Source organism: Balaenoptera musculus, chromosome 6 (genome assembly GCF_009873245.2).
Source record: "Balaenoptera musculus isolate JJ_BM4_2016_0621 chromosome 6, mBalMus1.pri.v3, whole genome shotgun sequence".
NCBI classification, from domain to species: domain Eukaryota; kingdom Metazoa; phylum Chordata; class Mammalia; order Artiodactyla; family Balaenopteridae; genus Balaenoptera; species Balaenoptera musculus.
Window position 1 is genome coordinate 99,178,993 of NC_045790.1, and position 23,251 is coordinate 99,202,243.

At 41.6% G+C, this 23,251-nt stretch overlaps 1 protein-coding gene across 2 annotated transcripts in view; it reads right to left on the reverse strand.

Moving 5' to 3' along the window:
* ASTN2 (astrotactin 2) overlaps positions 1 to 23,251 on the reverse strand; it is a 902,613-nt gene that overhangs the window by 594,143 nt on the left and 285,219 nt on the right. The window lies entirely within an intron of this gene.

Here is a 23,251-nt window from a genome sequence, read left to right on the forward strand (position 1 = left end):
AAATATAAGAATTATGAGCAGGAAAATTATACACAAACATACATACAGCAAATGAAGGTTTAAAAGCAAAAAAATTAAACATGTATGTGATTTTTCTTAACCACTGTATGGGCTTAATAGAATGGAGATAACAGAGAAAATAATCATTGCCTTGGAAACAGATTAATAGAAATTCTCTAATCTGAAGAAGAGAGAAACGAAAGATTGAAAAAAAAATTAAACAGTGTTTAAGGGATCTATGGGACAATACCAAAAGTTCTAAATATGGATAAAAAGAGTTACAGAAGGCAAAGAGAGAAAACAGAATAATAACTTTAAAAATTAAAGTAATAATGGTTGAAATGTACAAAATTTAGTGTAAGATATAAACTAGCAAATTTGTAAAGCTCAGGGAACAGGATAAATATGAGGGGGAAAAAAGCCTATCCTTATAGTCAAACAGCTGAAAATCAAACATACAGAAACAGCTTTGCTCTAGCCATTTCAATATGGCAAGAAAAAGAAATAAAAAACACAGATTATAAAGGAAATGAAACCATATTTTTTGCAGATGACATGACTGTTTAGAAAAAGAATCATAAGAAATCTACAAAACAACTATTAGAATAAGTGACTTTAGCTTGCAAGATGAAAGTTTCATATAAGAAAGTTAATTGTACCTTTATATATAGGCAGCAAACAACTGGAAAATAAAATTTAAAAAACAATTCCACACAACAGTACAAGAAAATCTAAACTACACAATGATAAGTTTAACAACAGGCATGCAAGATCTCTTCAATGAAAACAACATAAAACTGCTAAGAGAAATGAAAGAAAACCTTAATAAATGGAGAAATATACCACATTTGTGGGTTGCAAGACTCTATATTGTTAAGATGCCATTTACCCCCAGATGTATCTATACATTAAATGAAATACTACTTATAATCCCAGCAGCTTTTTTTGGTAGAAATCAACAAGGTGATTCTAAAATTTATATGGTAGTGCAAAAAACCTCGAATAGCCAAGTAATTTTAAAACAGGACTAAACTGGAGGACTTAACACTCCCTGTTTTCAAGGCTTGCTATAGTGCATTTTTGGCTAAAGGATAGGCACGTAGATGAATGCAACAGCATAGAGAGTTCAGAAATATACACAACTGATTTTTCATAAAGTTGTCAAAGGAAAATCTTCTCAACAAATGGTGCTGGAACAACTGGAGAGCCATATGCTAGAGGAAATGAGCACAGACCCTCAGTTCATGCTGTATACATATATTAATTCAAAATGTATCCTAGAACTAAGAGTAAATACTAAAACTATTAGCCTTCTAGAAGAAAACAGGAAAAATGTCTTTGTGACATTGGGGTAGGCAAAGATCTTAGATGGGGAACCAAATGCATGAACCATAAAAGAAAAATATATATATAAATTGAACTTTATAAAAATGAAAAAAATTCTTCTAAAGATATCACTAAGACAAGACAAGCCACAGAATGGGAGAAATTGTCTGTAATACATATATCTGACAAAGGACTTGTATCCAGAATATATAAAGACTCCTTATAGTTCTATAAAAAGAAAACAAAAACTCAGTTGAAAAATTGGCAAGTTATTTGAAGAAATACTTCAACAAAAAACCAAATCTCAGAATGGCAACAAGCACATAAAAAGATGCTCAAACTCTTTATTCATCAGGAAAGTGCAAATTAAACCACACTGAGATACTACTACACAACCATTAGAATGGCTAATTTTTTAAAAAAAGATCAGCCTTACCAATTTTGACAAAGTTTTGAAGCATGCGAAATTCTCATACACTGCTGATGAGAATGTGCATCAGGCACTTACTTTGAAAAAAAATATTTCTCGAAAAGTTAAACCCACAACAACCATATGACCCAGATATTCCATTCCTAGTTATTTACTAAAGAGAAATGAAATCATATGGCCACACAAAGACTTGTGCATGAATGTTCGTAGCAGCTTTATTCACAGTAGCACAAAAGTGCAGTCAACCCCAAAGTCCATCAACGGGTGAATGCATAAAATAAAGCATATCCATATAAATGGAATAATAGCCAGTATTTTAAAAGGAACTCCCAATACATGCAAAACAGATGAATCTCAAGGTAACTAAGTGGAATGAAAGATACCACACACAAAGAATATATACTGTATCATTCCATTTAAATGAAATTCTAGATGAGGCAAATTCAATCTACAGTGACAAAAAGAGGATATGTGGTTGCCTGATGCTGTGGATGGAAAGAAGGGTGTATTATAAAAGGTGACAAGGAATCTTTTGGAGGTGATGAAAATGTTCACTGGTATATACATCTCCAAAACTCATTAAATTGTGTACTCTAAATGGATGCAGTTTATTGTACATAAAATATACCTTAATTTAGTTGATTTTTAAATTGCATATAGAAAAATATAAATCAAGCTTGAAAATAAACTACAGCAAAATTTAAATGTTGGTAATATTTAGATAATGAGGCTACAGGAAGTTTTTATTTTTCTGGTGGCACTTTTAGGAATTTTAGAAACTTGCTTTAATGAACATAAATCATTTTAAATTTAAAAAATAAACCAGTTTATGACATGTATTAGATGAAGAGCAGCCTCCTGTTCCTGGTTACATGTATGATTAAGATATGCATTTTTGTCTAAGACATATTATTTCCAAATAATACTTTTTGTTGGTCAGAATCAAGGGCAAAGAGGTAATCCCAGAGGGATAAGTGTTCTCCTTCTCATCTACATTTCAGGCGTGAAACTGGAACACAGACAATTCAATACTTTATCATAAATAATGTTTTTAGCAGAATAAGTCTTCCTGTACCTATCTGAAGAACTGAGGCCTTCATTGATAAACTGCATTAGCTCTGAACTGTATTGTGTATTCAATCATTATACACACACACACACACACATCTCCATCCATCATGGAAGATCCAAAAACGCTTGGCTTTGGAGTCAGGATGCCTGAGTTTGAGTCTCGGTTCATTAATTCTGTTTTACTGTGGTGGTTTTAAACACAGCCCCCAGATTGTTTAACACACCTCTCATTGAGAAGTACAATCTCCTACCTTTGAATCTGGGTGGGCTTGTTCCTGCTCTGACTAACAGAGAATGGCAGAGGTGAGGCTGTATGTCTTCCAAGGATCAGTCAGAAAGGCCATGAAGGAATGGATAAAGAAGATGTGGTACATATATACAATGGAATATTACTCAGCTATAAAAAAGAACTAAATAATGCCATTTGCAGTGAAATGGAGGGACCTAGAGATTGTCATACTGAGTGCAGTAAGTCAGACAGAGAAAGACAGATATCATATGATATTGCTTATATGTGGCATCTAAAAAAATGGTACAAATGAACCTATTTACAAAACAGAAATAGAATCACAGATGTAACAATAGGAAACAAACTTATGGTTATCAGGGGGAAAGGGGTGGGAGGGATACATTGGGAGATTGGGATTGACATACACAACCCACGATATATAAAATGGATAACTAATAAGGATCTACTGTATAGCACAGGGAACTCTACTCAATACTTTGTAATGGCCTATATGGGAAAAGAAAGAGTGGATATATGTATATGTATGACTGATTCACTTTGCTGTACACCTGAAACTAACGCAACATTGTAAATGAACTATACTCCAATAAAAATTTTAAAATAAGGAAAAAGAAAGAAAAGGCCATGAAGTTTCTCCTGGTTCTCTTGGGAGGGTTGCATTGAGAGAAGCCAGTCACCATCTAAGAAGTCTGACTCTCCAGAGACTACCATGTTGGAGGGGCCACCTGTAGAAGCACTAGTCAACAGCCCCAGCTGAGCTCCTAGCCAACAACTAGCATTAGCTGCCAGCCATACAAGTGGGCCATTTTGGATGTCCTGCCCAGCTGACTCTTCAGACGACTGCAGCCCAAGCTGGTGTTTGACTGTAACCACATGAAAGATTCCAAGCCAGAGCTGCCCAGCCAAGTCCTTCCCAAATTTCTGACCCACAAAATTTTGGGTAAAATAAAATGGTGGTTGCTTTTAGCTACAACATGTGGGGCAATTTATTATGCAGCAATAATACCTGTACTCACACAGTGATAATGGGTGAGTCACTTGACATCTTTAAACTCTGAAGTCTTACATCTCTAACGGAATATCATGTTAGAACTGTTGCAAGGATGAAAAGGATCTTGTGAACCTTGGAGTTCTGAGCTAATACTTGTAGTTTTATTTTATTTACTTATGTATATGTTTACTTAATACACTTATTGAATGCCTACTGTATGTCAAGCCTGTGTGGTATAGGCTAGGGTATCACCATTAACAGGATACAGTCCCTCCAGTCAGATAACTCAGATCTGGATGGAGGAAGTGGTCAGGAAACCAGGAGGTGGATTGAAGTGTGGAAAGGCCACCACGTGGGTCAGTGCAGGAACTGTGGAACACATTGTAGGGGCTCATTCCTACCATCCTGGGGGCAGCAGAGAGAATGGTCAGGATTCCGGATTAGAAGTGTGGAAGTGCGGGGAGGCATGAGAGTGGAGGAAACACCACTGCATAAGAGAAACAGAGCATCCGTCTTAGCTCAACAGTCAGTGAGTTGAAACTAAAAAAGGAAAGCGGACTGTTGTACAGAGGAAGGGGGTTTCTTGTGACCTATGTAAATCTTGGTGAAAGAAGACTTCACAATGTGGCATGACAGAGTAGTGCCTTCTGTGCCTCTGTCTAGGCACACAAGAATAAAACAATAAACAGGCAAACAAATAATCAAGAACAACAGACTCACATAATTGCTACCCTTAAATAATCTTTGTCACTTTGGACAAGCAAAGCAGGAGGTAAGGTTACGGGTACAAGATTTCACGAGAAACTTCTCATTCTGCTCAATGCAAGGATGGAGGATGGTAAGACTAGGAGACCACCATGGAAGCTTGGCTCCAAAATCTTTGCAAAACCCCTCTTTCCAAGTCAGAGTTACACAGGGATAGGCCTGCCTTAGGCCTAATGGCTGTGCCATAGCCAGTAGAGTTATTCCTTGATTGTGAGATGATCATGACCATACTCACAAAGTGTGTGTGGGGGGGTGGAGGGTAGGGGAGGGGGGGATCAAGGAGAATCTAAACATCAGCAAAAAACAAAAACAAAAATAAAAAAACACATCACCTTCCCATTCGTCATTTAAGTAGGTCCATTTAACAACTCCACGATGTAAGCAGAATAAGCAGAATGGTGACCACCAACGTGTAAGGCAGGCGTCTAGGAGACGACAGAAGAATAACTGGTTCACAACCAGCTCTTGGGTGTCTACACCCAGGGCTCTTCCCCTATACCTCTTGCGGACAATATGATAACCTAGCACTTCAGAATGGTGATGGGTGGTGACAACAGTGAGGTTCTCAGAGTAATCAAGGCCTCAGGCAGGTGAAGAGGGGAGAGAAGGGGGCCTGTTTGGAACGAGGAACCTGTCTCCCCTTCATTGGGAAAGGTCCAATACTCTCTGCGGCACAGACGTGAGGGGCTCTGGACAAATGCCAAATTTACTGAGCTCAGATCCATGCGAAATGAACTCAGTGCAATTTGCTCTTTGCACTCCTTCTTTTCTCCCTTGGAGAAGTTTACGGTTTTTAGATAGCTTGGGTTGGGGGCGGGGGGGGGGGGGGAGGAAGTAAAGTTAGAAAAAGAGGAAGAAAAAGAAAGACCAAGCAGCTGTAATACCCAGAGTGGTGCCAATACAGCTGTATTAGGAAAGAGTTGGGGGCTTTTTTGGGGGGCAGGAAGAGTTCTCCCATAACGTCTCAAAATGTAGGCAGGGGCTTTCCCCCTCCTTAGTTCTTGGTGTTGAACCAGGCACACAGTAGGTGCTAGCAAGGGCTGGCCAGAAAGAATGAAGCAGGAGGAGCTCTTCTCACCAGCACCCCCGAGGTGTGATGCTGCAGATGCTTTGAAGAGACGTTCTCCAGCTTAATCCTGTTTGCTGAGTTATTAGCCTTTCAGTCGCGAACAGAAATACTCCACCATGCCCTGAGAGTCTGCTTTTTCAGTTCCCTCTGCTACCACTCTCCCGCCTCAGCCCTCCCACATTTCCATGCCAGAAGAAGACAGCATCGTTTCAAAGCAGACGCCACAACTGAGTCTTTCTTCAGACATGGCCATCTAAGGGCGCACTTTGCATCCCTCTCGGTGTAAGGTTCCACCCAAAGGTTCCTGCATCTTACAACAGCTGGGCAGAAGGCAGGTGAAATCCCTTTTTAAAAGCACTGTTATGCAAAAAAACATATTATTTCCAACCTCTCTCCACTTCCTACAAGGGCACAAGCGCCAGGGGATTTCATTGTCATTCAAAAAGGGATTCACTGGCAAGTTACACAGACTCATTAACTAAGACCTAGGATTCCTGGGTCCTCACCCGGGTTCTATCAAAGTTGCCATGTGGCTTCTGGTCAGTCATTTAACTAACCTATTTTCTTATAAGAGAAAAATAATGGTTATCTTCCCCATATATTTTGCAAAGTTACTATTCAGTTCAGATGAGAAACTCTTAAATGGCCAAGTCAGAATTCTTGATGGGTCTTCTCCAACCTGCTACTCTCCCAGGCTCCCCATCTTAAATAACAAAATGATCTCTAGTCATGCACTTACTCAGGCCAAAACATGGCAGCCATCACTGGGCGCTTTCTTTCTCTCCTAGAGAAAAGACAATCCAACCTCATGACAATCCAACCTCATTTCTTTCCGTCCTCCTTGTCACTCACAGGGAATCATTCGCCCTGGCCTTTTTTCATCCAACACATTAACCTTGTTCTTGCCCCAGTGTCATGACATTGCTCTTTCCTCATCTGGAATGTTCCTTTTCTTTCTTTCTTTTTTAATATATATATATATAATTTTTTTAAAGGAATTCCATTTATTTATTTATCTATTTATTTATCTATTTATCTATTTATCTATTTATTTTTTATTTATTATTTATTTATTTATTTATCTATCTATTTATCTATCTATTTATCATTTATTTATTTATTTATTTATTTATTTATTTATTTATTTATTTATTTATTTATGGCTGTGTTGGGTCTTCGTTTCTGTGCAAGGGCCCTCTCCAGCTGCGGCAAGCGGGGGCCACTCTTCATCGTGGTGCGCGGGCCTCTCACTATCGCGGCCTCTCTTGTTGCGGAGCACAGGCTCCAGATGCGCAGGCTCAGCAGTTGTGGCTCACGGGCCCAGCCGCTCCGCGGCATGTGGGATCCTCCCAGACCAGGGCTCGAACCCGTGTCCCCCGCATTGGCAGGCAGATTCTCAACCACTGCGCCACCAGGGAAGCCCGGAATGTTCCTTTTCTACTTCATGCAGGCCTCTCCTCAAATGTCACCTCCTCAGAGAAGTCTTCCCTGACTACCCTATCTGAGATACTATTTTTCTTTTACTCCCACATGTTCTACTTTATTTTTCCTGCTTTGTTTTTCTGCATAACATTTATTAATATCTGAAATGATGCCATGTCTTTGTTTGCTGCCTCGCTCTTCCATCAGAATAGAACTGTCAGGAGATTAGGATCTCTGTTTTTCCATCACCATACTCTGCACCTAGTCCAGTGCTGGCATATAGCAGACACTCGATAAAATATTTGTGGAACGAATGAATAGCTAATGCACGTAAAAACATGTGGAAAAGTTCAAAGCTGCACAGCTGAAGGGAAAATTATACATTATAGCTGTCCCTGCCCACTCCAAAGAGAAGAAGACTTATGTGTAGGTTTGGAAATCTCTTGTAAACACATATACGTTTCAACATGTATACGTTTCAGGAACGACTCACCTGCTTGGTTATGTGAGGAACTGTCTGGGGAGATGAAGGAAATGAAAAACGCATTTTGTTTTGCTAGGCATGGTGTGTTATTTCACAGATTGCGCTGGATTTCACAGGAAACGCCTTCAGGCTGAGGGGGTGAGAGCGCCAAGGCGAGGTACAGTGGGACCTACTGAGGTCCTGGTCCTCCTACTGAGGACCAGATGGGCTTGTGTTGGGGGCGGGGGATGGGGAGAGAGCACAGAGTGGCCTCCAGTGTCCCTGCCCCTCCCGACACCTCCCTCACCACACTCCCTCATCCACTGGTTCCAGAAGTTTTCACTCCACACTTAATGACAAAGCCTACCCTTCCAAGTGCTAGAAAGAACACATGATGTGAGCTCAGCCTCTTCCTTGCTGAGTGAGTTTTGAGAAAATTACTTAACCTCTTTGACTCTTTTCTGCATTTTAAAAAATGTTGTGTAATGTGAAAAATAGGGACACTTATTCCTGCCTCGCTAGCTCTTCTTTGAGATAAGGTCCTTGTGAGTGACACGAATCAGGGGATCCCATTGGGACATGTCCGTTACCCCGAATTTTCCCAGAAGGTGATGGAGCCTGACTTTAGAATCTTTTCCATGGGTAGATGTTGCTGAGTGAAGGTGAAGAGGTAAATAGCACTGGAACATGAAAAGGTAATTTCTTAACATAGCCCAACTATTATTTCACATTAAAGGAATTTATTTGTATTCATAGATTACATAACAGTGAAACGCTGAATGATTATAAAATATTTTGGCTCCTATTGGGTATGGGGGAGAGATGAAAAACCCTGAAATAGAAGAAGGTGGTGGCTCATAGGAAAATTTTATCATTTCTGTTTTGAAGGACTGAAGACTCCACCTTCCCACGCACATTCTGAACACTTCCGGCAAAGTGAGTCATCATGTTATGACAGCAAGTATTTGCTAAGCTTCTACTATGTTCCTGTTTCTGGATCTAAACCAGTTCTCAGATATGAACTCACTGACCAAAGGAGAGCCTGGGTACCCGCGAGGAAGGCTCCGACAGCACAGCAAGTGTACATAGCAACAGTTCCTCCAGGTCTTTCTCAGGGGATTTACGGCCATTTATTTAGGTAATCAGATACCCAGGTAAGAGGAATATCCAGACTATTCAAAGAGAGTTGAGTATAAGTTGACATTGATACCCAGGGACCCAAGGTATAGTTAGAGTGGGGGAAATATGGACTGCCAGGTAACAAATGGAGTCCTCACCTAGGTCTATTTCACAGTGAGATGATCATTTCTCCGGTCCCCAAGTGGATAATTTACATGGACATATGGAGTAGTCGGCAGAATCCTCCTCCCATTGTTTCCTTGGTCTCTATTGTAAACTATCATAGTGGGGAAGGCAAGTGCAATCATCTCCATCTCCAACCCAAAGAGGAAAGTAAAACCAGGATCACATCCTGAGGGTAAGTAGGTGTGGTAAGTGATACTCTTAAAGACCCTGAGGATGCAGGGATGGTGGTCTCCATCATATCTCCATGTAATCCACCAACCCTGTCCCTTAACAATTCAGATGGGTCCAGGAGGATAGCAGTGAGCTACCACACACTCAAACAAATTGTAGGCTTAATTGCAGCTGCCAGATGTGGTGTCTACGCTACAGCCAATTAACACAGCCTCGGGCATATAGTCCGTAGCCATCTATCTGGAAAATAAGTTTTTTCCCATCCCTCTCGAAGAAGGATCAGAAGCAGTTTCCATTCACATGGGGTGGGCACCACGACACATTTACAGTCCTGCCCCGGGGCTGTATTAACCATCCAAGCCTCTGTCATAACAGTCTGAAGGGACATGGACCACCTGGACTTTTGGTAGAATATCACACTGGCCCACTATGTTGATGTATCCTGCTAACTGGACCAGAAGAACAAAAAAGGGAAAGTACATTCAAGAGCCTGGTGAGATACATGCACTCCAGAAAGTACAAGATAAATCCTATGAAGAAATAGGGGCTTGCCACATCAGTGAAGACTGCAGGTTTCTGTGGTCTGCGGTATGCTATATATCTGTTCCAAAATAAAGAAGAAATTCCTGCATCTTACACTTCACAACTCCAGGAAGGAAGCAGAATGCTTGGTAGGCCTCTTTGGGTTCAGAAAGCAGCATACGAAACACTTGGGGATATTACCCTGACCCATTTTCGCAGTGGCATGGAAGGCTGCCAGCTCTATGTAGATCGCAGAGCAGGAAAAGGATCTGCAGTGGGTCAGGCTGTGCTACAGACAACCCTGCTATGTGCATTACGTGATCCAGCGGACCCTATAGTATGAGAGTCATTGGTGGTAATAAATACTCTGTGGAGTTTGTAGCAGGTGCCAATTAGGAGACTCATAATGTAGACCCCCCCAAGCTTCTGGAATAAGGCCATACCATACGCAGCACAGAGCTATGCATTTGCAGGGGGCTGGTGGGGCCTATACCTGGTATGCTGCCAGATCCTATCAAGAGCCTAGGAAGCCAGAGCTGCCTATCATGAGCTGGATTCTGTCAGATCCACCAAGTCATGTGGGAGAGATGGCATAAGATGAAAGTGGCGCATCCAGAATCAGGCCCAAGCAAGTTCAGAAGGCACAGGTAAACTGTTAGGGAACTGCTGATGGAAACCAGCCGCCTTGGCCAGGCCCACTTGCCTGAGCTGTCTCACAACAGGAGGTCCCAATAAGGAACATGGTACTGCTGCCGAAAACTAACCTGGAGAATTTGGGAGGGGCCAAAAGAGGGAGCACACAACCAATCTCCCAGAGTCCTTCCTGCTGGAATCCATCCTGGCTGAGAGATGCACGCACCGCAGGGAAGGACCCTGTGTCAGACTACGGGCCAAGCAAGGTGACTGGCCAGAGACAACCCAGAAACTAACGCCATTACCATAAAACGCGAGACTGTAAGCCACGTGGCAGAGCAGTTCTCCTGGGTTCCCTTATCCCGCTGCTCTCCGCCCGGGCACCACTTTCCAATAAAGTCTCTTGCTGTGTCAGCACGTGTGTCTTCTCGGACAATTCATTTCCAAGTGTTAGACAAGAGCCCACGCTCGGGCCCTGGAAGGGGTCCCCCTTCATGCAACAAAACTACACATGTGGACGGCCCAGATCCCATGCCATCCACCACTGGCACCCTTCCTTATGCTTATGTAAATGGCGGGGGTTGGGGGGAGGCATGGGGGTGGAAGGCCAAGCTGATTTCACAGAGAGATACTAGCTTCGTACATATGGATACAAGCCAAAAATAGGCCACTTCTGCACAAAGGACAGACTTCAAGGGGTGCACTTGGCCATCCACTTTGTGGGGACAAAGGTGAGGTTCAAGGTGAGACATAAGTGGATGTATGACTTGATTGGCTGTTCAGGGGCCTTGGCAGAGAAAGACAGGAAAATTCCCCCCCACCCCCCCCCCTTGCTTGTTCAACACCAACTTAAACAAAAGTCTTTGAGAAGTCAGTGAGGCACTCCTGCCTGTGGTCATCAGTGGGTGGTGGTTTATTGAGGAGAAGGCAAACAGAAGACTGTGGAACTTGTCTCTTCATTTTCGGAGGTTCAGACACGTGCCACAGTTCACCAATTCACGCTAAACCTGGCCCAGCTCCTTGGAGCCTGTTTGCAAAGCTTTCAACCCTCAACCTCTTTTAACCTGACTTTGACTGCCCATGTGAAATATACAGAATAGCACCAAAAAATGGAGACCAGATGAATAATACAAAGCTCCAAAAGGGGCTGGAATCAGTGACCAGCAGGGTCCCTCTGGCCCTCAGATTCCATGACAAAGGAGACAAGGCTGGGAATAGTTTCCTAGTGCAATGGCTCCCTCACTTACTCGTGCATCAGAATCACCTGGAAAGCCGATAAAACACAGATTGCAGGGCTCCACCCTGGAGTGGGGGAGTGGCGGGTCTGAGAATTTGCATCTCTGTCGAGTTGTCAGAGGATGCTGATGCTGCCCATTCAGAAACCACCCTTGAGAGTCACTGTCCCAGAGCAATGGGGACTCAGAGGCCAACCTTGTGAGCTCCATCACCCCCTGCTCTAGCAGCCAGCTTCAATGATGGAGAACATGTGTGTTGCAGTTAAGAGCCTGGGCTTTGGGGTTCTACTGATCTGAGTTCAAATCTATACTCTGTCACTGATCAAAGATGTGAGCTGTGGCAAGTGAACTTTATCTTATGAACCTCAATTTTCCCATCTGTAAAATGGGAGCCATGATAACAACAACCTTCAACCTTACAGAGATACTGTGAAGATTTCATTAGATACATTGAAAAAATAGGCGTGGTGTTTGGCACATAGTAAGCCCTTGGTAAATGAGGATACAATGTCAACAGGTGATGCTAGTGTTTTGTAAACTGTAAAGTGCTGGCCAAATGTAAGAGATTACATTCTACTGACATCTAGCCTTTACTCTTCAATTCAAATTTTCATCTTTGGGGACTCAGAGAGGTAACAACATTAGGAGGAAGGCAAAGAAAAGATACTTTGTAATGGGGTCAGTAGCTCCCCCCTCCCCAACCTTCTCTACCCCATCTCTCCTCAGCCCTGTGCTCCAAGGTCAGCTTGTTTAAATGCAGACTTGAACTTCCCTGGAAATCAGTTTCATGTTCTTCTTACCCACAGTGCCACATGAGGGTAAGTGGTCATATTCCTGTGTCCACAGTATGCCTCCCTGTGCTTTTGTAGGCTGATGTAGCCACAACAGTTAGCACAATGCCTCGCACATAACATTTGCACAAACAACATTTGTTGAAAATGAATTAAATTTATATAAATTAAGGAGACAGGATTTGGGATCCAGTTCTGTCTCTGGGTCAGCGTGGCCTTCGGTAAGCTACTCCTCTCACCTAAACCTCAGTTTCTCACTTGTCAGAAAGGAGATTTCTCAGGCCTCTTCCAGCTTAAGGTTACAGCTATAGTGTAGTGAATAGAGATCTGAACTGGGAGTCAGTAAAGCAGGGTTGGGGGTTCAGATCTGCCACTAACTCATGGTAGAGAAGTCATTTCCCCTCTTTGTGCCTCAGTTTTCTCACCTGTACTACGGGATGATTTGTAAGTACCCAGCTCCCATTCTACAGTCCTGAATTTCTAGAATATTTTATTGTAGGTCTATTTGGAGTTCAAGGTCAAGGTCTTTAAGGAGTATTCGATGTGATGAAAAAACAGTGTGTTTCCTCTTATCCTGAAGTGGCCACATTTCAGTGGTGGCCTCTCGGAGCTTATTGGATGAAATCTCCCATAATACTGCAAAGTAATAATGATCACTAATATTGCATGTAATCATTAAAGTAAGTAGCATATTACTCTCGATTCAGATGTTATCTTTTATTTTTTATTATTTTTTTTTAGTTTTATTGATCTTCGCAATTGTTTTCTTTGTTTCTATTTCATTTATTTCTTCTCTGATCTTTATGATTTCTTTCCTTCTGCTAACTTTGGGTTTTGTTTGTTCTTCTTTCTCTAGTTCCTTTAGGTGTAAGGTTACATTGGTTATTTGAGATTTTTCTTGTTTCTTGAGGTAGGCTATAAAGTTTATAGGTAGGCTATAAACATCCCTCTTCGAACTGCTTTTGCTGCATCCCATAGGTTTTGGATAGTCGTGTTTTCACTGTCATTTGTCTGTAGGTATTTTTTGATTTCCTCTTTGATTTCTTCAGTGATCTCTTGTTTATTTAGTAACGTATTGTTTAGCCTCCCTGTGTTTATGTTTTTTACGTTTTTTTCCCCGTAACTGATTTCTAATCTCATAGCATTGGGGTCAGAAAAGATGCTTGATATGATTTCAATTTTCTTAAATTTACTGAGGCTTGATTTGTGACCCAAGATGTGATCTATCCTGGAGAATGTTCCGTGCGCACTTGAGAAGAAAGTGTAATCTGCTGTCTTTGGATGGAGTGTCCTATAAATATCAAATAAATCTATCTGGTCTGTTGTGTCATTTAAAGTTTGTGTTTCCTTATTAATTTTCTGTTTGGATGAGCTGTCTGTTGGTGTTAGTGAGGTGTTAAAGTCCCCCACTATTATTGTGTTACTGTCGATTTCCTCTTTTATAGCTGTTAGCAGTTGCCTTATGTATTGAGGTGCTCCCATGTTGGGTGCATATATATTTATAATTGTTATATCTTCTTGGATTGATCCCTTGATCATTATGTAGTGTCCTTCCTTGTCTCTTGTAACATTCTTTATTTTAAGGTTTATTTTATCTGATATGAGTATTGCTACTCCAGCTTTCTTTTGATTTCCATTTGCATGGAATATCTTTTTCCATTCCCTCACTTTCAGTCTGTATGTGTCCCTAGGTCTGAAGTGGGTCTCTTGTAGACAGCATATAGATGGGTCTTGTTTTTGTATCCATTCAGCCAGCCTGTGTCTTTTGGTTGGAGCATTTAAGGTAATTATCGATATGTATGTTCCTATGACCATTTTCTTAACTGTTTTGGGTTTGTTTTTGTAGGTCCTTTTCTTCTCTAGTGTTTCCCACTTAGAGAAGTTCCTTTAGCATTTGTTGTAGAGCTGGTTTGGTGGTGCTGAATTCTCTTAGCTTTTGCTTGTCTGTAAAGCTTTTGATTTCTCCATCGAATCTGAATGAGATCCTTGCCGGGTAGAGTAATCTTGGTTGTAGGTTCTTCCCTTTCATCACTTTAAGTATCTCATGACACTCCCTTCTGGCTTGTAGAGTTTCTTCTGAGAAATCAGCTGTTAACCTCATGGGAGTTCCCTTGTATGTTATTTGTCATTTCTCCCTTGCTGCTTTCAATAATTTTTGTCTTTGATTTTTGCCAATTTGATTAGTATGTGTCTCGGTGTGTCTATCCTTGGGTTTATCCTGTATGGGACTCGCTGCGCTTCCTGGACTTGGGTGGCTATTTCCTTTCCCATGTTAGGGAAGTTTTCAACTATAATCTCTTCAAATATTTTCTCGGGTCCTTTCTCTCTCTCTTCTCCTTCTGGGACCCCTATAACACGAATGTTGTTGCGTTTAATGTTGTCCCAGAGGTCTCTTAGGCTGTCTTCATTTCTTTTCATTCTTTTCTCTTTATTCTGTTCCGCAGCAGTGAATTCCACCATTCTGTCTTCCAGGTCACTTATCCGTTCTTCTGCCTCAGTTATTCTGCTATTGATTCCTTCTAGTGTATTTTTCATTTCAGTTATTGTGTTGTTCATCTCTGTTTGTTTGTTCTTTAGTTCTTCTAGATCTTTGTTAAACATTTCTTACATCTTCTCGATCTTTGCCTCCATTCTTTTTCCGAGGTCCTGGATCATCTTCACTGTCATTATTCTGAATTCTTTTTCTGGAAGGTTTCCTATCTCCACTTCATTTAGTTGTTTTTCTGGGGTTTTATCTTGTTCCTTTGTCTGGTACATAGCTCTCTGCCTTTTCATCTTGTCTACCTTTCTGTGAATGTGGTTTTTGTTCCACAGGCTGTAGGATTGTAGTTCTTCTTGCTTCTGCTGTCTCCAGATGTTATCTTTTAGCTAAGAGTCTGCTGATGCTTTAGCAAGACAAATGAAGGCAAAGAGGGACTACTATTTGAGCAGATGTGTGACTATGGGCCAGTGCCTCAACCTCCCTGAGCCTCCGTCTCCTCATCTGTGAATGTTTCTCTGCTCACATCACATGGTTGTTGTAAAGATCACCTAAGATAATGGATGTGAAAATGTGCTGTAAACTGTTAAGCTCTCTGCAAACACAAGGCATTGCTATTATGGGAACAAAAAGCAAATAGCACATGAATATTTCACAAGCATGGACTGGGACAGATTATTTGTAAAGTATTCCCATCTTATGGGGTTTTATAAGTACACACACCCTCTCCTTATTATGAACTTTCTAATAATCTCTTTCCAAATCTTATCTTCAAACTCCCTTTGTCTCTCCCATCATTTCTTCTTAATGTCTCCTTACTTTCATAGCTATTTATTACTGAACTCTGGGTCCCATTTGGGGAGGTGGTTAGAAAAATACACATATATATATTTAGTAGAGAGACAAACAAAATGAAGCCAGGACACCTCAATTCTAAACTAAGATATTAAAAATTATACATCTTCTTTGTAGGTCTGTCAGAGCTGTTCATATTAGCGGTACTTAGTCTAAAATTAAGTTTCATAACCCATCCCCATACGTAGCATCACATCCATTCACAATGTGGCATTAATGTGAGGGCAGGAAGAAATGAAACAGGCTCAGGTGCAATTTTTTTCTTTTTTTTTTTTCTTAAAAAAAAAGTAGAAGAGTTTTACAAAGCCCTTTGGGGTCTCTCTTGGCTAAAAACGAAATCCTTTTGCCATTAAGCAAAGCAAGCTTGCTAGCTGCAAGATCATGATGAGGGTAAGCATTAATTAAGTCTAACTGTGAGAGAATAATTATGTACACATAGCCGTCAGGGCAAGTTGTCACTACCCAGTAACAAAGTTGGATACAAACTCCATCAGCAGAACTGTTAGGCGGCTGTTAAAAGGATATAAATGTGTCCCAAAAGGATCATTTCATTTGGGGGTGGGGGAATTGGATTGCAAAGGATTAATGAGGCGAGGGGTTTGTGTTTTCAACTGGATGTAAAATGCAAACTGAGTAAGTTGTGATATCATCATTTAACCTTAATGTTTAGCTGCACTTGGATTTCTAACACGTGGTGAGGACAATTAGACCTTGTACATCAAACCAACATTTTCCATCCTGAAATGAGATAAAAGGCTAGATTTTTTAAGTTGCACTGTGCAAAAGTTTACAACAAAATCATGAAATCTAATTGACACAGACGACATATTCTTAATAATAATCAGGCAAGAAAATGAATGCAAATCCCACTAGGGTGATTAGGGGATTCAAAAGGGTCTGTTTTTGTGGCTGACTTTATTTCTGCCAAATTTCAGTCTAACCTCTGAGGCCTGTGTATGTGCAGAGACCCCACACAGGTGATGTGAAAGCAGGTTTGGAGGCAGGCACTGAAAAGAGAGAGAGCTACGATGTGGGAGAAAGGACATCAGCGCTGGAAGCAGACAGATCTAAGCTGACATCCTTGACTCCATCACCGACTTGACCACATGAGCTTGGGCAACATACTTCATGTCTCTGAACATCGATTTCTTTTGCAAAATAAGGGTTATAGAAAGGTGGTTACAAGAATACATTTGAGGGCTTCCCTGGTGGCGCAGTGGTTGAGAATCTGCCTGCCAATGCAGGGGACGCGGGTTCGAGCCCTGGTCTGGGGGGATCCCACATGCCGCGGAGCGAATGGGCCCGTGAGCCACAATTACTGAGCCTGCGTGTCTGGAGCCTGTGCTCGGCACCGAGAGGCCGCGATAGTGAAAGGCCCGCACACCACGATGAAGAGTGGCCCCCGCACCGCGATGAAGAGTGGCCCCCGCTTGCCACAACTAGAGAAAGCCCTCGCACAGAAACGAAGACCCAACACAGCCATACATACATACATACATACATAAATAAAAAGAATGTAAGCAGACAAGAATATCATTAAAAAATAAAAAATTAAGAATACATTTGAAAGCACCTGGAACAGTGACTGGCATAAGGCAGGTGGCCAATTATTGCTACTGTTTCCTACCAGGTATACGTCCTAAAGTAGGAAATAGAATAAAAGCAAACTACACCCTCAGGATCTGCTCCTCTGGACTTGGCAGGGGGATCTGCTCTTCCTCATCTTGGCTGGGGAAGTCACAGGCAGGGATGATGGTTTCTAGCCAAGGCAAGGAAGAAGAAGCCTGGCTGGTTTTACCTTAGGCTTGGTGGACAACTATGACGGCCAACGCCAAGGTCATTTCCTCCAGTGCACTTACAACAGTCTGTAATCATTGTACCTGTATGCTTTCTTGCTTGATCGATAACCTGTCTGTTTCCTCCTACATACATTGACCCCCACAGGGGTAGGGACCTCGTATACCCAGTTTTCTGCTGAAGTCTCAGGACTCTGCATGGTGTCTCATACTTGGTAGGCACTCAGTTGAAAGAATGACAGTAAGGTTGGAGGCCCTGGGCAGGATAATAGCAGGAGGGGCTAGAATCCAAGAAATGGGAATCAGCAGCAGGATTGCTAGGGAGCAGTTAGGAAGAGCCTCATCCTATGGCAGGAATGATGATGCCATAGTGATGATCTGACTTCTCTGGCTGTGTTGGGACCAAAGAAGCCGATCTACATCAGAATGAGGCCAGAAATAAGTCAGGCAGAGAAAGACAAGTAGTGTATGATATCACTTATACGTGAAACCTAAAAAAAGACAACACACCAGTGACTATAACAAAAAAGAAACAGACTCACAGATATAGAGAACAAACTAGTCGTTACCAGTGGGGACAGGGATGGGGGGAGGGGCAAGATAGGGGTAGAGATATAAGAGGTATAAACTATTACGTATAAAATAAATAAGATATTATTTATAATATTAATTACCAGTGTAATTATCTAGTCTTAAGTTCTCAAGACCTTGCAGAGTTACTGCTATGCAGTCCTGCTTAAAAGGGAAATGACTTCAAGACCTTTTCCCGTCTTGGAATCTATAAAGGTTACTGCTAATGTCACATGATTCCATGAAGGGAATCACACTGACCCTTCTCAGGCAACTCCTTGGGCAAGGTAACCAGACTGACACAGATATAGGAGGTCAGACACTACAGTTATTTCCTTCAAACCTTCACAACTAGATCATATAGAGGTAATCTAGAGAAAGCCCTTCTGGTTCCAGAAGCTATCCTGACAAAATGGACTATTTCTCTGGCCTGAGGAAAAATATGAGGAATATGGATTGAAACAAAATACTACTGCTTTGTTTTGACAGCGACTATTTTTCTGGAAGGGTTCTCCTTCAACCACAACCTCCCCTATACCCTATTCCCCCGCAAAAAGCAAAACCAAAACAAAATCAGTACACACAGATTGCTACTCCCTGCCTCTTTCAGAGGCATAAAAATGAATTCACATTTAGTCATAAATGTTGCAAAGAGTTATCATTGAAAATAAAATGAAATGTCAGGAAATTGGGCCAAAGCCAGAACATTCGGGTCATAAGATGTCAAGACCATTAACAGAATTTCTCAGTTCTTGAGAAAAATCTTTAAACTCTAATTCTTAGGGACAGAATTTTATATATGCCCATTTTATTGTATTTTTAATAGTACAGTTCAATTTGTCCATATTATTAGTAGCATTTTGCTTACTTGATCTAATAGGAAGATTTCTATAAAAAAATCTCCCACTTCGATTAGGTATCCATCTACTTGTTGTTCTACTTCAATTTTTTCTTTATATGTTTTGAAGTTGTGTTGTTTGCATATGTAAGTACAGATTTTATTTGTCTCCTGGTGAACCATTCCTTTTATGATTAATTAATGACACTCTTTATTCCTAACGATTTCTTGTTTCTTCTTGTAAATTTTATTTTGTCATATACTTATACTTCTCCCAAAGCTTTCATTTGATTAGTATTTGCCTAGTATATATTTTTCTCTTCCTTCACTGTCAAACTTTTCGTGTCTTTATGTTTTAAGAAGTTCTTTGGTAAACAGCACATAAATAGATTTTGTGTAATATAATCTAGCTCTGAATTTTAATATGCAAATTATAGTTATTACGATTACTCATGCTTTAGGGCTTTTTTCTACCAAGTTATCTTTCATTCCTTCCTTGCTCCTGCTTTCTTTTTATTTTTATCCCATCCCATCCCACTGCCCACCTGGAGTCACCAAGACATCAGCTTCTAAACTCAAAGCTTAGGTTTTTGCATTTCCTCCTCATTCCTTACAACTGAGGAGTTGCCTTTCTTCATTTTTGAGATAAATTTGTGTTTAAAAAAAATGTTATATTTTACCCAACCTGTGTGTGTGTCTATGTGTGTGTGCATATGTGTGTGTGTATGCGTGTGTGTGTGTGTGTGTGTGTGTGTGTGTACGTAACAGGAAGAAGGCCCTTGCTGGCTTTCTTTCCATCCAGGAATGGGAGCTTCTGTCATAAAAACACTTTTGTTTTTAAAAGCGTATATGCTAGAATTGGGGCTTTTCTCCAAAAATGTTGAAGCCCGATACATGCATCTAGAATAGGAGCTTGATGAAAGAGCCCTGCCTACACAGCGATATCCCTCTATGCCTGTTCGTCCCCTGAGCACCTATTTGGAGCACAGCTTAAAAACTCCTGCTGGGCTTCCCTGGTGGTGCAGTGGTTAAGAATCCGCCTGCCAATGCAGGACACATGGGTTCAAGCCCTGGTCCGGTAAGTTCCCACATGCTGCGGAGCAACTAAGCCCATGCGCCACAACTACTGAGCCTGCGCTCTAGAACCTCCGAGCCACAACTACTGAAGCCCGCGCGCCTAAAGCCCATGCTCCGCAACAAGAGAAGCCACCACAATGAGAAGCCTACGCACCGCAACAAAGAGTAGCCCCCGCTCGCCGCAACTAGAGAAAGCCCACATGCAGCAACGAAGACCCAATGCAGCCAAAAATAAAATTAAATTAAAAAAACAAACAACTCCTGCTAATGGCTTGTGAACTCTACCCCATATCCTCACTCTGGTTCACCATGTCTTTCTCAAACATAGGAAAACACAAAGCCTTCTCTTTGTAATCTTCTAAATGATTTACTCATTTGATTGCAGTTGAATTAGAAAAGAGAACAATCTGCCAGCTTCTAACTACGTGTTTTATCCAAATTCCCCAGTAGTCAATCCTTATGTACGTAATATGGCCTACATAATTTTACATGTTCAAATAGCATGAAACGAGGACAATTTTGTGGCATTCCATCTCTGGGTCTGCTAGTTTCTCTCTACGGCAGAGAGAGAGGTCTCCGGCTCCACCATTTTCCACATCTACAAGCAAGCTGGATCAGATGAACTTGAGATTCACTTCCACCTTTGGTGGACTTAGAGAACACAAGGAATTGTTTCCCCTCTGTTGTGTGCCTAGGAGCCTGGGGCAACAGTGGCTCTGGGACATTAAGGATTCGCCTCAAATCACAAATCACACAGCAATTAGATAGTCATGGGGGGGGGGCTGGATCTAGGATTCTCTGAGTCCAAATGTGAGATGCTCCCTTATGCCAGGGATTGTGGGCCAAATGTGGCCCACTGCCTGTTTTTGTATGGCCCAGGAGTTAAGAATGGCTTTTACATCTTTAAGTGGTAAAAACAAATCAAAAGGAGAATGTATTAAGATGTGAAAATGATATGAAATTCACATTTTAGTGTCAAATAAATTCCATTCTTCTCAGTAGTAGAACTTTGCTACAAAAAATGGTACTTGATTATTATTATATTTTAAATTTCATCAATAAAAATCTGTGGAAAAGTTTTTCTCCTCGTATAGGTGCCTACATACTATCTTGAAGTTTGCCTCTTGGTCAGAAAGGCCTAAAATATTTTCTATCTGGCCCTTTACTGAAGCATTTTACTGACCTTGCAATAGACCAAAAGCCCTTGCAAGGATGGAGCCAGGATGCAAATCTACCGCCCTTCCATACGCCACAAGCCAGGCTGTATCTAACAATGGCTTGATATCATGAAGTCTTTAGCACTGTTAAAGAGGCACAAAGTAGCAGAGGTTAAAAAAAAAAAAAAAAAAGTATAGTCTTTAGATCAGCTATTACAAGGATTAGAATCAGGGATCTGGTTCTCCCATGACCAGCTGTGCCACATCATAAAGTTTCCTTCATCTATATGAGTCTGAACTTTTCCATCAGCAAATTAGAAGTAATTATGCTGAAGTTGTGAGGATCAGCTCAGGCTTTAGCATAAAATAGAGGCTTCATAAAACATGAGTACTTGTAGGTTACAAAAGTCATCCTAATATTTTGCCCCTTCTTCAAGAGATGAACTGTTTCTTTACCCTCTGTGTCTAAGATGGCCTCACAACTTGCTTGTGAGCAAGTGAATGAAGTAGAAAGGATGAAGTGTGTCTTCTGAGCTTAAGCCTCAAAAGGCCTTGCAGCTCTTGTCCTTTCTGCTTTTGGAACCCATGTGAGCCAGCCTTGGAGAGCTGGCTGACCACAGGTACCTGACTGAGGTCAGCTGAGCCTGCCTGATCCAGACCAGAAGAACTGCCCAGCTGAGTCCAGGGCCAAATGCCTGACTTGAATTAAGAGCCAAATACGTGGCTTCTGTTTTAAGTCACCAAGTTTCAGGGTGTTTATTATGCAACAACTCTGACATGGTACTGTACCATTCTGATGAAAGAAATATCCTAGAGTTATATCCCCAGGCCCCGCCAAGACCTGGTCCAGAGCCTTCTCTTAAGGCTGCCTGCAGTTGCCTCTCCACCCAGCCAGACCAGACAGAATTGACTGAGGGCCCCGTGACATATTTCAGACAGACAAGGAAAACCGCCTGGAGGAGACATGCACTTTTAGGAATGCGAACTTCTCTGAAAGACACATCAGGGAAGATTTATGGAGGCAGCTATGTGCTCTGACTATACATCAGCTCTCCCGGGCCTCAGTCCAACCTGACCTGGGATCACTGGGCTGTGGTAGTACTGGCCCTGGCAGCACCTCCTGGAAGCAGCGTGTGGTCCAGAAAAGGAAAGCCAGAGCCCCAGGGGAAAGGCTCCCTGTTCAAATCTGCATGTTATTCCCTGTCTTTGAAGGTGCCAAGGCTATGATTCCAGGATGCTGCTAATCTACAGTGTGCTTTAAAAAAGGATTTCAATAAGTATTCTAGCACATTCTCACAACAGCCTTGAGGAACAAGAATAGCAGATATCACCACATCTCCAGGTGCTGTGGATGGAATCCCGAGAAAATTAATTAATTTCTCTAAGGACCCACTGAACTTAACAGCTGGGGTTCAAAGCAGGGTTTTCTGACTCCAAATACTGGACTTTTCACTCGACAACAACGCTTGCCAATCAGATTTATAGTCAAAGACCATTTGAGGTGGAGGAGACCTGCGGAAATTATCTAGCCCATCACCTTTGCTTTCCAAATGAACAACAACAAAGATTTATTACGTACTTATTAGGTTTCGTGTGGCCTGCTGAGCCCTTTACATACATTAAGTCTAATCCTTCCAGCCTCCCTATGAGGTGGCCGAGTGTATGATTTACAAATTAGGTAATGACAATTTAGCACAAGTTACTTCCAAAAGTTGAGGGAGTCAGAGGCAGAACTGCGCTGTCGATCCTCATCTATCTGATTCTAGAACCTGAGCTCGTTTCCACAGAGCCACACAGCTTCTTAGATGGGGGCAATGATGCCTGGAGAGTGGAAAGTCGTGTCCAAGATCACAAAGCCCGTGTGATTAACCTAGTCTACTAATTCATCAAGCATTAACTGAGTGTCTGCTATTTGTCAGGACTAGTCTAGTCAATGGAAGCACAGGCATGACCTGTACATAGTCACTGTGTTTCAGGAGATTAATTAAGGGAGAAGAGAAGTGGCCTTAAATTACTCTCATAAAAGGTAATAAGT